Genomic DNA, 6,095 nt, shown 5'->3' with positions numbered 1-6,095 from the left:
TTGACTTTGAATTAATATTATAGAGAGAGAAATTTCTTCTTTCAATTTAATTGTTCTTCTTGAACAATCTTGGAATTTATCAAGATTCAACTTCTTGTGGCGTTCTATTAATCGGATTGTGGGTTCTTTCAATTGTAATCAAGGGGTTTTAGGTTGTTCGCTAATCTAGGGTTTCTTGGTTCAATTCTTGGGGTTCAAGATCCAAAACCGGGTTAGTATTGGAGTTCTTGGGTTCCGCATCAATCTCGTTGTGGATTTCGTAGTTTGCATTGCTATGGGGTTCGCATCACTAGGTCTTTATTCTGGCTCATATGCTGGTGAAAAGTTGTCCTAGCTATGTCTTGGTGGTCGGCCAGCAGCATAATTGGAGGAAACATCAACTTCTACTTCCCTCTCCACGGGGCTCTTGCTTCGGCTATATGCTGCCAGTACAGGCCTTTGGCTTTGAACTTCCTCATCTTGGTCATAATGTTCTTGGGGTGCATAGGGAGGAATGGAGAAGCCTCACTGGCTCTGCATTTGGGCCATAAGTTCTCTCATGGCCATGTTTTGGCTAGCCATGTCCCTCATGTTTGTAGTCATGGTGGCCATTTCCCTTGACAATTGAGCGGCCATCCGTATGCCACCTCTTCTGTAGTGGTGGTGAAGCCGATACTGAGCTGCAGGGACAGCTGCCGATGGGGGCATTCCCACATTTTCTCTTACCCTCCTAGGGGGTACATCATCTTCAGAACTCATTCTCTTCTGTTCTGATCTCAGATTATTGCTAAGTTGTGGGGCTTCCACTTGTTCTTTTGCAAGAACAAATCCTTTTTTAAGGCGGATGCCCAAATATTCTTTTCGATAAGCTTCTTCCACACGGTTGCTCGTGGTTATAGTATGATTTCCCACAGGCGACGCCAATCTGTTGACCCCAGAATATGTTGCCAACAGATACCAAACTCACCCACGCACACGTAAGCCTGGTCCAACACGTTAAGACACATGGACGGTCTAGAAATAATACCAAAAGAGGGCGTGTGAGCGGCTCAAATGCTTGGGACGAGGAGAATATTCGAAATCCGGTAAGATGTTTGTATAACGATTGTACAATAATTATCGATCGATCTTTTTAGAATACGTGTATGAATTAGTGTGTGTTACAAGAGAGTAGAATGTAAAGAATGTTGTATTTGTTCTTGTGTTGAATCTTGCATTACCCTTGTGAGAGATACATGGGGAGTATTTATAGTATTAGAACTTAGATCGTGGCCCTCGGTTGGGAGTACATGTGGCCTCATCTCGTAAGTTTACATGTCCAATTATAGGTGTCACATTTGACTTCCTATCTTTCTATAATTAATTAATTGGCGGCTCTGCCACTACGTTGACAAGACAAGACACTTGTACTCTATGATGGGTGTCCCATCAATCACTCAGGGAGGATCCTTGCGTAAAACCAGATCTCTGGGGAGCAGTGCTGCTTAGAGCCTCAGGACCTCGGCTAAAGAGGGGCCTCAGATAAAGAAGGGCCTCGACTACGAGATCTCCTCGGTGTATTAGCTTTGGTGGCAGCACTTGGACCACGTCTGGTGCTGTTATAATATGCTGGTGTTCTTGTTAGGATGGGGGCCTCAGATAAGATGCCACGTGGTTCGGCAGAAGTGGGTCATGGGCCCGAGTGGGCCGGCCAAGTGTCAACACGTAACAATAAATTATAGTATAAATATAAAATGTAAAAGAAATAATCAAATTAGATGAAGTACCCAAGTCGTGGGGACGTCAGGGTTCGGGTCACTCCCAACGCAATTATTAAAAAGTCTTAATTGAAGCCTTGGGCTTCCTTGCCTAAAATGATTTTTTTTTATTTTCGAAATTATTTAATGGGTCAAACTAGCCAATATTTTTGACCTTTTTTGTAATAACCCATTATTCATAGTCATTAAAATACCCACTACTCACAGTCATTAATATTTTGCATTATTCTCTAGTCATGAATGAGACAATTACTTCCAGTTTTGCCTATATAAACTCATGTTTTGATTTGGGAAAGAGATACATCGAAGAAAACAGAAAATCATTTGAAAAGAAATCTTATTTCTCATATTCTGAATTTTTATACTCAGTTTTTACATATATTTTGAAGTATCTTTGAGAGTTCTGAAAATCATTCGTGATTGTTGCACAAGTGGTTTACGATCGTTGTATACTGGGAGTGATTGTCTACGGAGGTCGCAGTAGTTATTGACGAGAAATTTCACTTTAGGATATTGTGCTGTCATGAGACTCAATCGGATGATAAGTTTAATATTTCTACATTTTATTGTTCTGAACGTTACTGCAACTGATTATTTTTCCAACAATTTAAAGTAAAATTTTATTTATAATTAGTTGCCATGTCTACAGTATATATATTTGTTCCTAAATATTCTGAAAAATCTGAGTTGTTTGATGGAAAGAATTTTAAGAGATGACAAATGAAACTTTGATTTTATTTGACAACACTTAAAGTCGTTGACGCTATTGAATCAGATAAACCCGATTTTGCAATTGCTAATAATCCTATTTATAAGGAAACAGAGGATTTAGCTAATTGAGAATATAAGAATTATATGTGTAGGAATTATATTCTGAATTATTTGACGTTAGATTTATATGATGTTTACTTGTCGTGTAAATCTGCAAAATAATTATGGAATTCCTTAGAAAAGAAATATGCTACAGAAGATGTTGGAACCAAGAAATTTGTCGTGAGAAAGTTTCTAGATTTTAAAATAAATGACGTTAGAATTGTGGTTAGTCAAGTTGAAGAATTGCATATTATAATTCACGAAATTTTTGCAGAAGGATATAAAATCTGTGAGTGCTTTCAAGTGTCAGCTATAATTGAAAAATTGCCACCTTCATGGAAAGAGTATAAAAATGGTTTAAAGCATAAGAGAAAAGAAATGTCCTAATATGATCTGATTATCAGGATTAGAATTGAGGAGGACAATAGAATGGTAGAACGTAGAGAAAGGCCAGATTTTGATACCAAGGCTAATCTTATTGAAGGAAGTTCTGGCAGTAAGAAACTGGTTGGAAATTTTACCATGGGTCAGAATTTTAAAGGCATAAACAAGGGAAAACAATTTGTAGGAAAGAACAATCGGTCTAAACTCTAATTTAAAAATAAAATTGTTGGTGACTGTTTTGTTTGTGATAAACCAGGCCACCTTGCAAGGGATTGCAGAAATAGGAAAGAAAAAGCAATGAAGAATCAGGCACATGTGGTAGAGGGTGTGAATTTCTGTGCTATGGTGATAGAAGTGAATTTAGTAAACAACGTGACAGACTTGTAGGTAGATTCTAAGCTACCAAGCACATTTGCTGCACTAGAGGTGCATTTTTTTTTCATTCACTCCTGCTAGTGATGGAGAATGTTTGTTCATGGAGAATGCTTCCTCCTCTAAAATCGAGGGAAAATGAACTGTGACACTTAAATTTACTTCTGAAAATATCTTTAATTTGAAAGATGTCCTTTATATACCTGATATTAGGAAAAATCTAGTGTCTAGATCTATCTTAGTCAAAAAGGGATTTAAGATTGTATTTGATAGTGGTCAAGTTGTACTATCTAAGGTGGTTTCTTTGTTCGGAAATGGTATGCAAATGAGAATCTGTTTAAACTCAATGTTTCCGTGATTAATAATAAAGCATCTAGCTCTTCCGTTTACTTATTGGATTTTTATAATGTGTGGCCTGCTAGACTTAGACATGTTAATAAAACTGTCATTAAAAAATTAATGAGTTTGGGAAACATTCTCAAAATCGATAATTTTCCAAATTCAAAATGTGAAATGTGTGTTGAATCTAAATATGCTAGAAAGCCATTTTCTCATGTTGATAGGACTACTTCAGTTTTAAATATTGTTATATTTCTCTACTTAAGAGCAATGATGAAAGCTTTTCAAAATTTATTTCATACAAAACTAAAGTAGAAAATCGGCTAGACAAAACTATTAAAGTTTTAATATCTGATAGGGTAGGAGAATATAATGGAGATTTTGATAAATTCTGTGTTAAAAATGTCATTATTCATGAGACTACTTCACCTTATTCTCCCAAATCTAATGATGTAGTTGAAAGGAAAAATCGAACTTTTAAGGATATGGTCATGTCAATGCTAAACTCTTCTGGATACGTTTTAACATGTGGAGGGAAACACTTCTTATTGCATGTTATATTTTTAACAGAATTCCTAGTAAGAAAAATAATAAGTTCCCCAATGAAATGTGGAAGGGCAGAACACCTTCATATAAATCTCTTAAAGTATGGGGGTGTTTAGCTAAAGTTTCTATTCCAGTACCTAAGATAACTAAACTTGGTCTGAAAACTGTTGATTGTGTTTTTATAGGTTATGCTTTTCATAGTAATGCTTACAGATTTTTAGTCATTGGCTCCAAAAATAATTTGATCGAAAAGAGCGCAATATTTGAAACTAGAGATGCTTAATTTTTTTGAAAATAGATTTTCGTTTAAAGAAAAGTTTAAAGAACCAAGCAGTTCTTTTAGTATTCCTCTTAGTGGTAGAGAAGAGACATCTGAATTAGAAGAAGTTGAAATTAGGAGAAGCAAAAGACCGAGGACCACTACTTCTTTTGGTTCTGACTTTACAACCTACTTAGTAGAGGATGATTTTCTAGTACTTTTGGTGAAACTATGTTTTCGCCAGATTCTATATTTTGGAAGGAAGCTGTAAATAGTGATTATGATTCAATAATGCCTAATAATACTTGGGAGTTAGTGAACTTACCTCAAGGATGTAAGACAATTGGGTTTAGATGATTGTTTAAGAAAAAACTTAAAGCCAATGGTTCGATTGATAAGTTTAAAGCAAGACTTGTAGTCAAAGGTTATAGACAAAAAGAAGGAGTTTTCTTTAATACTTATTCACCTGTTACTATGATTACCTTTATTAGGATGTTAATTGCAATTGCTTTAGTGTTGATCTTATTATATATCAAAAGGATGTCAAAACTGCATTTTTAAATGAAGACTGAGAAGAGAAGATTTATATGGATCAGCCAGAAGGATTTGTTGCATAAGGCCTTGAGGATAAAGTATGTAGACTTAAAAAAAATCCCTTTATGGCCTTAAACAAACTCCTAAGTAATAGCACAAAAAATTTGATATAGTTTTGACATCAAGTGGTTATGTGATAAATGAAGCAGATAAATGCATATATAGCAAATTTGAAAATAATTTTGATGTGATAATTTGCTTATTTTTGATGATATACTGATTATGGGAACTAGTTTAGATGTGGTTATAAAACAAACAGTTTTTGAACAAGCACTTTGAAATAAAAGATTTCGTTATTCTAGGAATTAAAATAGTAAAACATTCTGATAGAATTATTTTGACTCATTCACATTATATAGAAAAGGTGCTTAAGAAGTTTAACCAATACAAGTGTATTCCTACTAAAACACCTTATGATGCAAGTCATTATTTGAGAAAACATTCAGGTCCTAGTGTTTTCGCTTTAGAGTATGCTAGAGTAATCGGTAGTCTCATGTATCTCATGAATTGTACAAGACCCGATAAAGCATATGTTGTCGATAAACTTAGTAGGTATACTAATAATCCTAACAATTAACATTAGGATGCTCTCATTCGAGTCTTGAGGTATTTGAGATGTACTCTAGACTGGGGAACACATTATATCAAATTTCCTACTGTACTTGAGGGATATTATGATGCTAATTAGATTTTCGATATCAATGAAAATAAATCTACAAGTGGATATATAATTACATTAGCAGGCGGTGCTGTATCCTAGAATCCACTAAGCAAACCTGCATTTCTAGATCTACTATGAAATCTTAGTTCATTACGTTAGATAAAGCAGGTGAGGAGGCTAAATGGTTAAGGAATTTTCTTATGGATGTTCCTTTGTAGTCTAAACCATTTCCAACTATTTCAATCCTTTGTGACAGTTAAGCAGCTATTTCAAGAGCTCAAAATTCATCCTACAATAAAAAGTCTAGCCATATTCATAGGAGGCACAATACTGTGCATCAGCTACTTAAGGATAGGATTATAGCTATTGACTATGTGAAGTCAAGTGATAA

Source organism: Olea europaea, chromosome 3 (assembly GCF_002742605.1).
Source record: "Olea europaea var. sylvestris chromosome 3, O_europaea_v1, whole genome shotgun sequence".
In the NCBI taxonomy this organism is placed as follows: Eukaryota; Viridiplantae; Streptophyta; class Magnoliopsida; order Lamiales; family Oleaceae; genus Olea; species Olea europaea.
Note: the sequence above shows the minus strand (reverse complement) of the source record.